The 17526-nt window shown below is 30.4% G+C and overlaps 1 protein-coding gene across 3 annotated transcripts in view; it reads right to left on the reverse strand.

The window, feature by feature from the left end:
* Positions 1–17526, reverse strand: part of HDAC4 (histone deacetylase 4) — a 349894-nt gene that overhangs the window by 98682 nt on the left and 233686 nt on the right. Inside the window, exon 1 of one of the 3 annotated variants that reach the window (XM_014429680.3) lies at positions 8879–8933. The exons of the other annotated variants lie outside the window; for them this stretch is intronic. The gene's annotated coding sequence lies outside the window, so the exon portion shown is untranslated. Of the gene's footprint in view, positions 1–8878; positions 8934–17526 lie in introns of those variants that run through there. 3 annotated transcript variants of the gene reach the window in all.

Below are 17526 nucleotides of genomic sequence, written 5' to 3' on the forward strand. Positions count from 1 at the left end.
GAGGTTATAACTTCAGACTGCTATCTGGTCAAACAGCCATCATTTCGAACTTTTATTTAATATTCCCTCAAGTGCTTGTACTAATTTTTAACTAGCTTTTCCTTTAGACACATTTTGTAGTTATATTAAACAAATAAATAAAACGTTCATAAAGAAATGTTTTTGAAAATGAGATAAAATTGAAAAAAATGTGACTAAATTGAGATAGAAACGATAAAACTGTCAGAGGACTGTGATAAAAAGTTGTTTTTTAAACGTCAATCACAGAATCTCTATTTAATTTTAATTTTATATACGTGACTAAATAACAACCATGACTAACATACGTGACTTAGCATTGTTTGCATTTAGGTAATTAAATTATCTAAAAATAAAAAAAAAGGCTGCCAAATATATAGGTCAGTATAGCTGTGTCGAACTTTCTGCCGGGTAAGTAGGTAAAAAGGAGCCCATATTTTAAGGTTCAATACTAAATTTTATAAATTTGATTTATTGTTTGGGAATAAATTAAAACTTTTAAAGTTGACACGCTTGAAACATGTAAGCCAAAAAAAAAAAGTCCATGAAACCACTAATTCCCAATTCCCCCCCCCCCCATATAGTTGTACCAAGAAAAATATGTATCATCTTGCGTAAGCAAATCGAGATGGGACTATTTGCCATCCAGCACAATCACTTAAAATTTTATCAGAATTCGATAGATTACGCATTAACAAAAATTCAACAACAAAGAAGGAACCAAATTTGTTTCTTAATGCCTAAAACATAAAGTAACAGTGAAAAATTCAATGTTCGACCTTCGGTAGTGAGAAAGAAAAAAAAAAATTAAATCGGAACAGTATTATAAAAATACAAGAAATTTCGGATTTCCAAAGCATTCTCAACAGGTTCTCATGATAACCCAATCACAGATTATTATATTAATATTATTATCGAGCTAAAAATATTTCTCCTCAACGAGTGAAGCTGTGGAGAGGCCTACTATTTCTAAAAAAACAAAACAAAAAACAGTTAATGAGAATTCAGCAGACTAAACAACGCCGAATTGCGACAACTACATTAAGGTGATAGCATGAAATGGTGAAAATGATAAGGGTATAAGGTCTGAACATGGTGTGGGGTCAAGTTTTCATTTCGTAGGACCACAACAGAAACAAAATCGACCACTCAGGCCGGATTCGAACCAGCGCCGCGGCAGTTCAGAGGTTGAAATTGACATAAGTCTCAACTCTTACAGCTACAGACGGCAACGGTGGTGGGAAGTTTACGTCAAGAATAATTTGCAAGAGTTTGGACGAGCATCACTTTACAGCGATTGCTGATGTTATGATCGGCTTATTACTATTAAAATCTAATAATATTGAAAGATTATTTAAAAGAAAAAATAGAAGAAATTAGTGAGAAAACTTTTATGATAAAATAAGGTTGGATTTTGGAAGTATTTTCGAGTTTTTAAAAATATTTTTGAACAAACAAGTTCGTTTTATTTTAAGCAATTATAACAGAGGGGCATCTGAGGAATAATGAAACGCACATTAACGGCTAATTTTGAAATATGAAGTGTTAAAGATACAACTGTGACGGTTTCCTTTTATGGCTGTTATAAAAACAAAGTATTATAAGTGATTAAAAATTAATCAATCATAAATATTGGCTATCGGACAAAAATGATTTCAAACTATCAATCTCTGAAGAAGGACTTTCTTGAGATATGAGCCACGTATGTTTCTAATAAAAGCCTTAAAAACGTGCGCACTTGAAATTCAATTGCGAAATACAGCTATATCTTCCCCCCTTGCCACACCATTTTCATCTGCAGCACGAGCTAACTAAATTTCTCAATGATATATCCACGTAGCACTTGAGTTAAATTAATTGCACAACGTAAGCAAACAAAGAACAGTTGCTCAAGATATTTAAATATTACGCGGAACGATTGTACTCTCAGTTTTTTTTTTCTTCATTTTTATTAACAGGAGAGGAGATAACAGTTTATTTATGTGAGACTGATTAGAAATTTATCTTGGGCAACATGTCAAATAGAGATAATTGTTTCAACTGGGTCCAATTCTTCTTTCTGCAATTACATTACCATTTAAAATACCATGCTTACATTGTGCCTAAAACTGTCCAAAAACCAATTAACTAATGCAAAACGATAATAAATAATGTTATCTGTATTTTTATTATATTACGATAAGATATTCATCTATACTTATATATCCAGGGAAGGCGATAAATATAAAAGAAAAAAACCAAAATAGGTAACTGAAAAACAAATCAAATAGTGGAAGAACTGTCGATTTCAAAAAGTTTGACGGCGTGTAAAACAGTCCAAGAGTCATGAAAATGTGACATGTCGTACATTGGCCAACCTACTCGCTTTAAGTGTCTTATTGAGGGCGGTTTTACGTTTTCCAATTTCAGGCGCTTTTTAAATAATGCTCGATTTAACTATCTTAAAATTTCTTCTTCCCGTTTTAAGAAAATATTTATTTATTATTATTATTTTTTTTTTTTATACCAGATCGGCCTGGTGGGCCTTACTTGGTTGATATAACTTATATTATATATATTTTTAACAGTCGATTATGAGGGGGTATAGTCATACAAATGACACCCCTAACTATATAAAATGTTCTTATTAAAACAAAAAAAAAATAAAATAAATAGATAAGAATAATGTTTCTTAATAAAAGAGGAAAGTAAAATTAATAACAAAAAATGATGATATTGGTACACTTAAATAAAACAAACAATAGTCTTCTAATAGTAAAAAGAAACAAGTTAATTTGAAAAAGGGAAGAGAGAGAAAAAAATATTAATAATAATAATGAATAAATAGAATGAATATAATAATAAGTAAATAGAGGTAGTGTGACTATGCACTAATTTTATATTTATTAAAAATTTATAAAAGAATGTCCTGCAGCAGTCTGGGCTTCAGTCTTCGGGTTGAGGTTGGGTTTTCCAGGTTGTAGGTCACTGCTCCTTTAACTGTCAGCAACTGGGAGTGGAACTTTTTGATATAATCCTCTATTGACTCCATTTGTAATTCGCGATGCAATTAAAAATTTCTTATGAACCAAGGAGCATTAACTGCGATTCTTAGGACTTTATTTTGAAAAGATTGTAGTTTTTTCCTTTTCGTGAGGGATGCCGCTCCCCAAACTTCACAGCCGTACATCAGCAGTGACCTAAGGATGGAAGAAAATATTTAAAAAGTAATATAGGACCGGCACTTCCTTAGGGTTTTAGTTGAGCGGATGCAGCCGGGAAGGTTTGCCTTTTTTTTTATGATCTCTTCTGAGATTGTGAAATGCCGTACATTGAGCAACCAACGCGCTATAAGTATCTGCTTCGGAGAGGAGAGGATTCAAACTGTTTCCAATTCCAATTTCAGTCGTTTTTCAAAGTGTCTTATTTGAATTCAACGTTTAGTCATGCACACATAAAATATCCTTCCTTAGCATTATATGTGCTATTAAAATCACTCATCGCATGAGAGCAAAAAGTGTGAACTGTTTAAATCTGTTTTAAACTAGAATCTGTTTACATAAGATTTATCTCATGCCGGCAGATATTTCGAAATTCAAGTTTTTTTTGTCCTAAAAAGCGAGTTTTGTAAGCCTTTCAGTTTAACATATAAATACACACTTCAGTTTCCCCACCAACAAATAATTAAAATTAAGTGATAGCACACCAACGGAAGACAAAAACTAAAATTCTATTTTTTGTTTCAACCTACAGTGTACTCTTTGAATACGAGTGACTTCAAATATACATCAAACTAATAAATATATTGCCTGCCAAAGTTGCATTTGTGTTCGAAACAAACTAATCACAAAGAAATGTTTGACTGGATACTTATAACTTTTATTCATGTTAATAAGTGATTTCCATTGACCAAAAAACCTTCAAGTAGTTTTTCTTTTTTCCACGTAGTGATTTCATTATATTATACCTGTGTTATTAAAATAATTTGTATATATTCCTTATTCAGTTTAGATAGGCGCTACTTTGAAATGCTATCGCTTTGAGTGAGCAGACAGGTACAAACTGAAAGCTAAGGAAGGAGTTGTCTTAAAATGTGAAGATTTCGCATTGGTCAAAGTTATTGTAATTTATAATAATAATAATAATATTAATGAAACTGAGTCGAAACAGAAGTGGGTTGTACTTATTGCTAGGTTGTAGCGTAATATTTATTTATCGAATTCTGAGAGAGGATGTTGTGCATAACCACGAATAACAGTTGTATGTGGTATTTATACTTAGTTATACACATTATATGGCATATAATATTATTAGTATATTTCTAACATATGGGAGAGGGTGGAAGAGGGGGGTTATGTACAGGTTACCACCCTATTCTAACCATGGGGGGAGGAGTCAAGTTTTCATTTCGTGGGACCGGATTCGAACCAACGCCGCTAAAGTCATGAGCCACTTAAAGTTGGTGTTATAACTCGCTTGGTTACGAACGGTCATGTTGTGCATATATCATTTTGCAATTAATTTATGTTTAGTTGTATTGAGCGTCGTATTTGATGACAACTATTAGTCATGTACTCACAAAATATCCTTCATCAAATCAAAGACGTAACTGGAAAGATGTATGTAGACATTGATACCAGTACCGAATCTTAATATTTAGGCTTCGGTAGGCTTTTCTTATTATTATTATTAGTATAACTAGAATATGTTATCAAATAAGATAATATATTTCGCCTCGGTTCTGGGACTAATGAACATGATAACTGACTCGTCTTATTTTAGGAAATATCAGTCTTATTTGGAAAATTCTTTTTTATATTAGATGGCCCATTTATTAAGGAAATTTTTATGCTGGATCAACTCTTTTGCCACATGCCACAAAACCAAGACAAACGCTTGGTAATTCAACAACCATCATTATCCCCATGCTTGTATGTTCGTTTGGCTTTTGTCAGCAATTACATACGATTTCATAAGCCAAGTGGGTTATAGAAGATAAAAACTCAAAGGAATGTTACTACATAACCTATAGGTTCAACCTTCGTTTTAGAATTTTTATCAGAAACTTATTAATTTTATCACATGGACATTTAAAGTCTTTTTTAACATATATTTTTTATATGTTAAATCAAAAATCAAATGCTAAAGTTAATTAACAAGAATATTGTTTCAAATCTAATTAATTAACTTTAACATTTTACTACACTAAATCGTTAAAATTTTAAAATATATCATCTTAAACCTGAGTTAAAGGAAATTCATTAATTAATTCAGAGAGTACATAAATTTATCTGTTCAACAATTCTAACTGAACACAAAACATATGGATGCAGCAAAAGCACACCTTTCATTTGAGCCAAAAATACCACACTCAACGGGTTGGGCCAAAAAATTCAGTCCAACTTGTTCATGCGCGAACTAGCAATTGTTTGGAAAACGCGTAGAAGCACCTTTAGGTTTGATTAAAATCCCGCTACGGCCTATAGGAACGGAGTTGTTGCGAACGGAATCCAATGTCTAAAGGAATTTTCGAAATGCTGTAAATGTCAGGTTCTGCTTGTATTGGTAGATGTACTTGAAAGATTGAAAAATAAAGAAAAGGAAGGAAATTCTGTTAAAAAATCAAACTATTGCATAAAGAAACAATTCATGTATAATTATTAAAATCATAAATAAAATACATAAAAATAATAAATAGGTTAGTAATGTCTGTTTGTTTGACCAGTTAATGAAGAAGGCCGTGGACGTAGATGGACAATGACGGCAAAGTATGACCGTAGATAATCTAAGCTATAGACAGTTTGCAATGTGTCGTATGACGGAAGCTGGTAGCTGCTAAGAGACCTCAAAGCCGACTGCTATATACAATAATTAGAGAAACAGCCATTTTGAAATGCATTTTTTTTTTTGTAAACAGCGCTTATGTCTTGTTACAGCCGAAGGCGTAACTTTTTTTTTCTCCCATTGGAGTGCTAAGCCTAACCATGGTTGGGGGTCAAAGTTCTTCATTTTGTGGGACCGCCACTCAATGAAAAAAGTCAACGTCCTAGGCCGGATTCGAACCGGTACTGCCAATAGACATCAAATTGGTAAGACTGTGTCTTAACCACTGAGCTATGGGCGGTCCGAAAGCGTAACTAAATGAACTTGTTTAAAATATACAATAACATTACATTAACACAATAAAATGAAAGATTGATTTTTTATTGTTAAAGTTTTTTTTTTTTTTTTTTCCTTTTCGGCCAAGACTTCCATTGGAGTCCTATACTGCCTAACCATGGTTGGGGGTCAAATCTTTTCATATTGTGGGACCGCCACTCAATGAAAAAAGTCAACGTCCCAGGCCGGATTCGAACCGGCACCGCCAATTGGTAAGACTGTGTCTTAACCACTGAGCTACGAGCGGCCCATTGTTAAAGTTATTCAAAAGGAAAAATGGTCCAATGATAAATATAAATAAAAGAAAGGAAGTTAAAGAAATAAAATGTTTACGTACGCAAAGAGGAGTAATAATCCCCATTAACGCATGGACATAATAAAATTTCAACAGAAATACATCACTTTTATTAGATTGTTATGCGAAGAAAAAAATCCTACTCACAGAATTTCATTTATTTTATCAAAAGTTGGCGCCGTTGGCGATGCTAGAATGCAATAAAATATCCATACATCAAACATTCCAAAATCCTCAAAACCGCTTCCAAGGAGATTCCTATATATAATAAGATATAGAATGCACCTCCACTTTCCTACTTTGATACAGTATTTTCGGGGAAGACACCACAAAAAAAAAATTAAATATTCCCGAAAAGGATTCGTATCGAATGGCCTATATAAGCCAATGGACAAGCCCCTCTCTTTTTATCAAAAGGGAGCTGAATGTTATCAATAGAATATTAACCTTATCGAAGAGCTCTAGATACAACTAAATCTCATCTCATTGTATTCCTGAGTATTAATAGCTCAATCATCTTCAAGAGGAGATAACGATTGAATATAAATCAGGAAAATCTACAGTAATTCTAATATTTTTTTAATTGAAAATAGAGGAAAAGCTTTTATCTCCACTTAAACTTATGGTTGATATGAAGGAAAAAGAATTCGATAAATATGATGTTAAAGTACAACCCACTTCTGTTTATCGATTTCAACGAATTTTCCTATAAAATAACATATTTATGAATTATGATAGATTTGTTCGACTTTAAAAGAACTTACACGTTTATAAGTGACATTCATGATTCAACTGTCAAAACAGTTTGATGGTCGTTACAAGTGGGTCTATAGGGTAGAATTCCGTTCTAAATGCCTGGAGACGTTTTGATGAATACGTTTCATATACTCCTTAACTGAATATATTGTTGAACTTGATTTTAATTTTTTTCCACAATAATTAAAAGTGTATCTTAAACATATATTTTAATATACGTAAAAAGGACGAGCATCTTAAAAAACTACAGAACCAATACGAATATGAGCTCCAATTGTTGCTTATCATATTCACGTGTAAACAAAATTAAATAGTTTATATTAGAAAAGTTGTAAGTCCATAATTACAAAATATACTTTTAATTTTCTTTTCTTCAGATTTTCTGAAAGTAAAACTAATTTGTATTAGAATTTTAAACATATTAAATAGGGCACACTGTAATTGTTGGAATCTTCATCATTCATATTTTAGAGCAGAGAGAGTTTCTTCTGAATAACCCAAAACTCATTTATTTGTAGCAAATGCTTTTTATAAAATAAAGGAGTCAGTTGTACTTATTTGTATTAATTTAAAATCCATTTTATAAAGATATTGTATAATAATAAATATAAATAATCAGTCATCTACTACTAAAGTCCCGAAGGTTTTTTTTTTTTTTTTTTTTTTAAACTTCATTATTTTATTTTCAGGAATTTATACTTTTTTTTTTTACTTCACTAAGTCATCTCAACAACGTTTAGGGCTCTTCTGCCCATTATCAAATTCTAAAATAAAAATATCTTCACGTAACATACAATTACATTCAGCAAATTTTACATTGCATTTTAACATTTTTTTTTTAAATTTTAATAACAATAATAACTAGAAATTTTGGCTTGATCTCAAAACATTTTAGACTTGTGAATGTTTATAAATTAGTGAACTGGATGCATATATAATTAAATATTAAATTGTTTTTAAGTAAATGTGTAATTTTTCACAAAAATTCAATGTAAAATTTGTTAGTTGTTACTGTGTGTTCATTTTAAAAATATTGATTGTCAATATTTTTATTTTAGAACTTGATAACGGACCGAAGAGCCCGAAACGTTCGTTGGATGTCATAATGAATAAAGAAGTATAAAAAAAGGGTATTCATTCGTGAAAAGGAAAATAATAAGATTGTATTGTATACAAACAAAGTAAAAATACATTGTTAGTTCATAATTAAATTATTAGGACAATATGGAAACAAATAAAATAGAAATTAATAAAAAAAAAATAACAACTTAAAATTAAATAATGGGTAAAGGTCATAGCAAAAAAAAATTATATATCAGGGACTGATTTCAGCGACCTAAGCCTCAGTCATTAGGATCAGCGGGCTTAATACTCAAAGCTTTTTTTTGGAGAGTAACAAATATTCATTTTTTATCTTTTAATGATTATTGTGAATCACACCGATCAATCCCATAAGATAAAAAACAACGAAAACACAAAGATAAAAAATCGTTTCGGTAAACAAATACGTCAGGCAGTGCTCACACATGGTATTTACACAATTATAAATCGAATATATAAACAAAGGTAAACCAAAATAAGACTAATATATTATTATATGCTAATAATGTTCAACCACAAACATATAATAAATTTTTCAGTCTCATAATGTAAGTATGATAATGTACTCACATGATATTGTATCCGTGCTATGATTTCAAGGCGATCTCAATGTAATTACCTGAAAAAAAAATTATATGAGGTTTTCGCCACAAAATATGATAATAAAAAAAGAATAAATTGTTATCAGACATTAAAAATATAAAACATATCTATTAAATAAATCAATTAGTATCCTTATTTAGTCTCAACACTCTTAAGTGATTAAGTGGAATTTGAATTAAAAAAAAAAAATAATATTTTAAATGCTTGGATATACTCTAGTTTTTAAATTTCAAGTATAATTTAAAGTTTATTTGTGCAATAATTTGTTAAAAACTATAATCACGAAACTAGATGACCACCTATTTCTTGAGGCCATATAAAGATATAAACATTGTTCATATGTTCACATGTTTATTTGATAGTGATAGTGTTAATGAATCGAGAATTAAAAGTTTTAAAAATTAATGAAGTTTTTAAAAAATAGGATGATTTTGACTTATAATTAATGACCTGGTCAGAATAGCCTGCAAAACATTTTTAAATTATGATGTGAGCTGAGAATTTATATTTAAGATTGTTCTTGAGGATGGTCAATTTGGCCTAAACGTTGGACTGTTGATATAATAAAGAGTCTTGAGACTAAACAAAGATACCATATGATTTATTTAATAAATAAATACCAGGCTCAAGAAATAGAAAAAAAATATATTTAAAATAAAACATATATTTATATGGCCTCAAGGAATAAGTGGCCATCCATTTTCGTGATTATAGTTTTTCACAAATTATTGCTAAAAAAAATTAATGATTTAAAATTTCAAGAGGCTATAAAAGCAAAGGTACATTCAGTAGGAATAGTATTTATTCTGGTTGACCCACAAGTAGGTACCAAGCCCAAACACAAAAGAGGTAAGTTGTTAACAATATTCCTTCTTAAGAAATAGTTTGAAAATAGAATTTTTTTATTTTAGCATAAAACTTTAGGTAAATTTTTATTATATTAGCAGCAAGAATAAACTAATGTGCTTAAAACATGGTTTTTTAGCTTAAAATCTCATCTTTAAAACAGTATCTTTTTCATCTTAAGTTTTTGAACTATTACATTCTTCGTAAAATTAAAAATAACATATTGTATATACAGAAATAAGACAAATAAACTAAAACCTAAGTCTACTTAGTACACAGAAATAAATTACAAAATCAATTAATATCTTTCAAAAATTAAAAACAGAAACATATATAAAAGAATAAAAAAAGAAAAAAATTACACAATTTATTGTACTGTTTATCCAGTTACCTAAACCTAAATCTACTAGATCAGTCTTGAAACAATCCTCCTACCTACGTTTCGGGCTACCGCTCGGACGTTTGCATTAAAAAATTTATTAACAATAAAAAAACTGTTTTTATCACCTAAAACAATGAGGAATCAGAACGTGTGTGTATATGTATGTATATATATTGTACATAGAACTGAATGTGTTTAGGATGTTATTTGACTTCATGTTTAATTTTTTTCCATTTATCATTGGGTTAATATTGAATTTATATACCTGTGCAAATATGGTGTAAATGTGCTCTCTAATATTTATTCCTAATGTCTGAATTTACACAAGGGAAAAACTCTAGTGGATATGGTGTTTTTCTCAATTTTCACTGTCTGATTATGATCCCCAATGTCTTTGTTTTATTACAGATTTACATTTTTCACAGATACACCTTCGAATATATAAAGAATGATTTTATTTCGACAAAATTCTGGCCTTTTTTATACTAATAAATAGTCTGATACTTGGAATCCTGATTTTATTAATAATTCTCATAAAATAAGAGCGGTAACCGCTAAGAAATGCCTGGACAATCAATCCAGCCGAGCAAACTAATCTATGGATATGACAGGCTGGAATTGCCCCAACGTCCACTAAAGAGCTATCATTCAATTTCCTGCCAGATGCAATCATGTCACTTCACCCTCTTCTTCAGCCTCGAAGGCCTCCCTTCGAGTCTAGTCTAGCCGTACGGACTCCCGTCTCTTACATCAATGGTAGTCGCCATTCCTTCCTCTCATTGGATGTTATCTTAATTATAATTATTTAAACAGGAGTGGAACAATATTCGACAAATTAAAGCAAACCTTTAATATCCCATAACTCGACAACAGTGCAATAAAAATATCTTCACGTGATAGTGCTATTTTTGAACAATGGCAAATAAATGCATATCCGTGACGCAATAAAAAAAGAATATATAAAGCCATACAATAAAGGAAAAGATGTAAACAAAGTTATTTTTAGTTTTACGGTCTATTTAAAAAGTGGAGATTGAAAAATAACACTTTAATTTATTCAGTCTTACCAATTTTTCAAAGAAGGTAAAGATAAAGAAAAACACAATATTTATAAAAATATGGCCCATATTATGTATACATTTTCTAAACTAAACTGAACTTCAATAATGACCTTTTTAATTATATTTTTTAAAGTATCTTTATTTACAAAAATATATCAGTAATTTTGTTTGACGTTTCGGACATTGATAACCAAAATTATAATTTATGTAATATATAAGTACAGGATTTCTTCTATTTTCTTAAGCAATACTTGGCAAAAAATACTCATAATCAAAGTTTGCCTGTATCCATATTTGTTAAATTTTTATTCTTCGGTTTTATAGGCAACAAATTTGTCAAAACAATGCAAGCCAAAAAACAATGTATTTTTTGAAATAAAGATACTTTTAATCACTCAACAGAATTTTATACATACACACACACACAAAAAAAAAAACTGTATAAAATTAAAACCGGTGAATTATGGGTATTTTTGAACATGTAACTACAGGTTTGCGATTGTAGTAGGAACTTATTTCGGGGATCAAATAAAGGATTAAAAAAATTTTGTGCCAAAATTGTTACATGTGGAATCGTGAAAATGTAAAAACAGGTATTCTCAATAAACGGTTTGGAAAAAGCTTTAAATGCTCCTAGAGGGATTTATCAAAGTTCTAATTATTTTTTTTCATGAAATAGATTTTTATGTGTATTTTATACGTTGTCATCGATCATTGTTTACGTATATAATTTTACAACTTCACTATGTAGCATTTTCCCCTAACGCAACCAAATCAAGAAAAAATCCAATTTTAAAATGCATTTTTGATATATAGCTGCGAAGTACATTTTTGCAAAGAAACATCTTTAAAAAATGATATTCTCGTAATAATAATAACTGTTCGGTGCACGGATAATGAACGCTCAAGAAAAATTCGTTCAGACTATCATGTTACCTATAACCTGCGATTTTTGTACATAATGAAGATCCATTTTTACCTATAAAACTATAGCTTTTAAGCAAGTTTATTACTAATTTGCTTTAAAAAAAACACGCCCTTGTGAAATTGTATATAATATATTTATTCTATAACGAATGATAATATATATAATGAGGTGTAGATAGTTGACCGTAGATTACTGATTGGAGAATATTGGGTTTTAGCCTACCTCTTCGCTTGACTCCCTGATGAAGACCTGAAACTCTGACTGAAATTTTTTTTGTTCATTCATGTTGTTCGCACCCCCGACCATCTTCTCCAATCGATAATATATATAAACCAAAAAAAATAAAAACTAGTACCACAACATTCAATGAATAGTCAGTGAAGTACTTAGTTAGGAAATACTTTCTTGAAAACAACAGCTCTTTAAGGAGGCGATCTGAACATGATAACGCTCAATCTCTAGATTTTTCTCCAATTAAGGGTACCCATTTTGTAAGGAATAGCTGGGGTCCAGAAGGCTTCCAATCTCGCAGGTTCGACTCAAGCCTACGGTAGCAGAATAAATAATTATCTGACACAGGCGGATTCAGACTCAGGTCCGGCGGTTAGTCCTACTCATTGAGCGACACTAAATAAGTCATAAATTGACTGGAGAAGATGAATTCAAAACTGTATTTTCAACAGTCCCCAGAAACAGGAACTAAATCGAATTCACTTAGGGGTGTTGGTTCACTGACAATTACAGAGAATGAACCCTTGGAAGAATAGATTAGATGGTACTCGTACATTGACCTCTTGGATAAGGTCGCCCGCTATGAGGACAGGTGACTGACTGAAGCGGCTAATGAAAACCGTCCATCCTCTCTTCCTGTCCAATATCCGATTCCAGTTCAATTTATAGCCGCTCTAGAGGTTACAAATCATCCAGGAGGCAGCTGAAGCACAGACTGACCAACCAAGTGTTCCGGTGCCGTACTGAGAAAATCTCGACTCCACCAGGGAAATCACAAAGAAACGAACAGTATCTATTGTTTAAGCCACCTCAAATTGACTATGTCTTTTTGTTGGAAAGCTTTAAAAGAACAAAAAACAAGTAGCTGGTTCGGATATAAACATTTATTTGGTTAATCTAACTCTTTTCAGGCTTCAGTTTTTTTTTAAAGGAAAACGGTGCATGCCACCCACTAGTTTCTATACCTCACAATTTTGTTTTTCGCTCAACCTACATAAAATTGGTTCATACTAAACTTTTGAAAGTATTTTATCTGTAGTAATCCCTATACTTAATTTAACATTTAAAAAAGTTTTCAAACTAAAAACCAATCGTATAAAACGACGCATAAACGAACAAGGAAGGCAATAGTGTAGGTCACAACGAACTATCAGCAACTTCTTTTGCCATGTTCTCGGAGTCTTTCTTCTATTATATTAAAATCATTTAATCTAGAAGATGCCGGTCATCTGATATCAAATGGGCATCGATACTGCTTTCGATTCTGTATCGATAAATATCGAATTGGATTGCCCTATACCGGAACACCTCAGCGAAACGTAATACGGATGAAGACATACGGATAAAGGAGTTCTTGACCCTCCCCTCCCGAATACAAAGCTTATTGGAGCTAACTAGGTCGACACCCGAGGCCCTCTATACGAGCCCCCTGCAATTAACGGGGCTCCACTTCCGAGAACAGGCAGCCAGGAAATTCCCAGCGATCCGTCATTCCTCGATAATTCCTCTTGTTCTCCTCCAGAAGAGGTACCAGAGTAGAGATAACTGGGTTCTATAAGAGAAGATTATAATTAGAAGTTAATGGTATTAACTATCTTACTGAGGGACAAATATTCATCAATGTACTAATTTCAGAAAACAAGAACTCCATATACATTTTATTCATATAACGTTTTAAACCTGAGCTGTCTATTTTAAATCCAATACAAAGATACAATATATTTTTTGTATATCTTGAGGATCACTCAATAAGAAAACAATATCGAGGCGACGTTTCGAAACTTAGTTGTTTGTATAGTCATGCTCTACAATAAAAAAAAAAAAAAGGTTTTTTGGAACAAAGAATTTCTTCAACTTTTTATTAAAACAATTACAATGTACAGAGTATAATTTAAGATTAATAGCTATTACAATTAAAATATCACTTACATTTGTCTTTTATAATGTGTTCTACTAAACAATTAACTCAAGGTTTATAACAGAACTGAATAGCGGTGAAATGGAGGAAGGTAAATATGTTTTTTTTTCCAAAACATAACCATTCTTTTTAACAGGCCCCCAGTTCGCAATTTTTGTTTTGTACTTAGTCAATCATATTTAGTGTAGTTAATTATGTCTTATGTGTTTATGGGGTTAAAGTATCATAATTTTGTACATATTATTATTTGTTGATAGCCCGATTTTTATTTTTTTTTATAGTGAACATTTCCTTTCCTTTATGCATAATTTTTGCTATATCAAATTTAAATGTTAAATCTGAAATGTGTGGTGAGAGCAGTTTGGTAAGGTTTGCTAGGTTTAGTTATTATAGAAAAAAAAGTATGTTTTTGATGATATACCCTTCTTTTGAGATACTGTTACAAAATTGGATTCCCCGCAGTTCTCTTCACAAGGAATTTCATACACTATGTAAGATTGTAGCTATATTTTGTCTTTGACTTTAGTATTGGTGTAACGTTTCGATAAAATAGTGCGAAAAAGTGGGTCATTAAAAGTGTGATGAATACCGAAAAGGGTATGCAAAACTTTGGGTTGTAAAATACCGGTGCTTGGGTATGCTGATGATTTGGTATTATTGCATCAGGACAAAGAATACAACCGCATTAATAAACTTCAGTAAGGAACTAGGTCTTGAAATAAATATAGATAAAACTAAATACATGGTTAGCAGTAGAAACGCGAGCAATTTCAGTGATATAGATATAGGAGGAAATACGTGTGAACAGGAAGATAGGTTTAAGTATTTAGGTTCTACGGTAACTAGAAAAAACGAAATGGATGAGGAAATAAAAGCGAGATTTAAGGCGGGAAATACTTCAATAATACTCATAATACTTTACTTAACTGATTTAGTAGAATTGGGTTTGCAGTCGATGAGGGTAACAAATCTACTACTTTATTAAATGCTGTTTTTTGTTTTAGGTGGTAATAAATGATAATTGAAAAACGGGACGCGAAAATTATCATCACCTAAACACCATAAGTAGCAGAAAAAAAAATATAATATTTATAATTTAATAATTACAAATCATTAGACCGTCTGATTGTAAACAAAAATTCCGTTAGTCAAATTATCAAATCATCATTATCATCAAATAAATCATGACTTGTTATATTTTTTATAAATCTCATATTTGATATTATTCAAACATTAATCTATTATTTATAAATATAGAATATACGTCTGCAGTATTTGGTACATCTAATAACAATAATTTGATCGCACTGTCTACAGTAGCAACATTTACCTGAACGGGTTTACCCAAATACTTTTAATGTAAATATTGATAAATCAGCATTTAATAGTAATTAATTACTAAACGTTAATTCTATTCTAAAAATATGGTCAATTCATTCAGTATCCATTTTATAATTTACTACATTTTTAATATGCTTGGTGATATAAAATTATTCAACATATATTCCATTTTTTAAATCTTTCCACTAATTAAACATTTCTTTAAAAACTTTTGAGAAAATATTTAAACAATACCTATAGCAATTGAATTTGAAAATGTACAGTTTTAGGCCAGAAACGATATTTAATTTTTGAATAAAAAATATATGAGGTTTTGAGGGTGTTTATCCACGGAAATTGCTACATTGATTAAAAATTAATGAATTGAATCAATAATTGTAAATAAGTACAAACCTATAATATGCAATCAATAATCGTTTATCCTCATATACGAATTCTTTGGGGAAAATGTTATATGTAATAATACGTTTAATTAGTTCAATAGGACAAAAAATAAATAAATACTATGTCGTTAATCTTGTACATTTATTTTGATTTCTTTTCTTTCTGTATTTTTAATCCTACTGATGCTCTGGAAGAAATGTAAAATATTCAGGATCTGTCTCATCGATCCATTTTTTTTCTCCAAATTTTTAAATCATGAATATCAACACAGCTTTGAGTTAAATAAATTCATAATATTATAATCCTCAAGGTAGTATTTTAATTCGCCCAAAAATCTATTAAATATTGGAAATAAGAATTGATTTTGTCCGAATTCCAGGAGATATTCAAGTATATCTAGGAATAGCACGACCTTGCCAAGTACTGAACACTGGGCAAAAGAGAAACTATTTCTATAACTTTCTAGGTCTTCAATAAACCATAATATAAAAGAAAATAAAGTTTTAAATCTAATAAATATTAACTTGGTGATGGGTAAAACAATAAAATTTAAATTCAAAATAAGAGACGTACCCTTCTCTATCAGCTTCAATATTAAATATTGAACCATTATTAAAAAATGGTCCCACCGGGAGTCAAAAAAGGTAAATAAAATGGGAGAAGAAAATATGTATTAATAACCAACGTTTCATTCAACTTATCAGGGCTTCATCAGGGCTAAATGAAAACCATATACAAAAATTAATAGAAAAATATTTAAACTTATAATTATACGAATTAACATTTATTCGCTATGTAAATTTCAGGTTTTTCACAGATACATCAGAATCGCTTCTGTGATTTTTGTTTCATTACTTTAAGTATGAGATGAAGTAGAGAGATACTTCTGCGAACACTTTTCGATATCAACATTATACATTATACCTACTAATGATTAATATAAAATACATGAGTAGTGATAAGTGAACTGATAAATTAATTAACGCATCCCAATGAGTCATCAGCAAATTAACAATGAAAAGTAAACTTATGATAACAGCTAATAAATTTTCTTGTAGTTAGTATTTTTTTCCCTCTGACGTATGGTAAAAAAGTAGTTATTAATAAGAGTTTCATAATAAATTCGAATTAAACGAATCTAATATTAATTCCTTGAACCTTGACAATATCTTTAGGATAATATTCACTACCTCCAGCTATATATAAGCCATTTTAACCTAAATTAAATAATATATAATATAAATTCATTCTACGGAATATTTATGAAAAATATTAATTTTCACTTGTTTACTTTCTATTGGGTACTATGATCGCCAAAGTCAGCGATATTTTCTTACAAATCTCTATCTCACAGAAAATTCACATTTGATACCAAAAATAGTGATAAAAGTTAAAAAATTTAGATTGGAGAAATTTTTATTTTTATGGAATAAAACTCATTAAATGATGAAATCTCTACAACGGATTGAGATAGGAATGTAGATTAGGAGAACTGAATTAAACTTTTTCTTTATATATATATAT

Source organism: Halyomorpha halys, unplaced genomic scaffold (assembly GCF_000696795.3).
Source record: "Halyomorpha halys isolate HHAL.00 unplaced genomic scaffold, Hhal_1.1 Scaffold814.1, whole genome shotgun sequence".
Taxonomy (NCBI): Eukaryota; Metazoa; Arthropoda; class Insecta; order Hemiptera; family Pentatomidae; genus Halyomorpha; species Halyomorpha halys.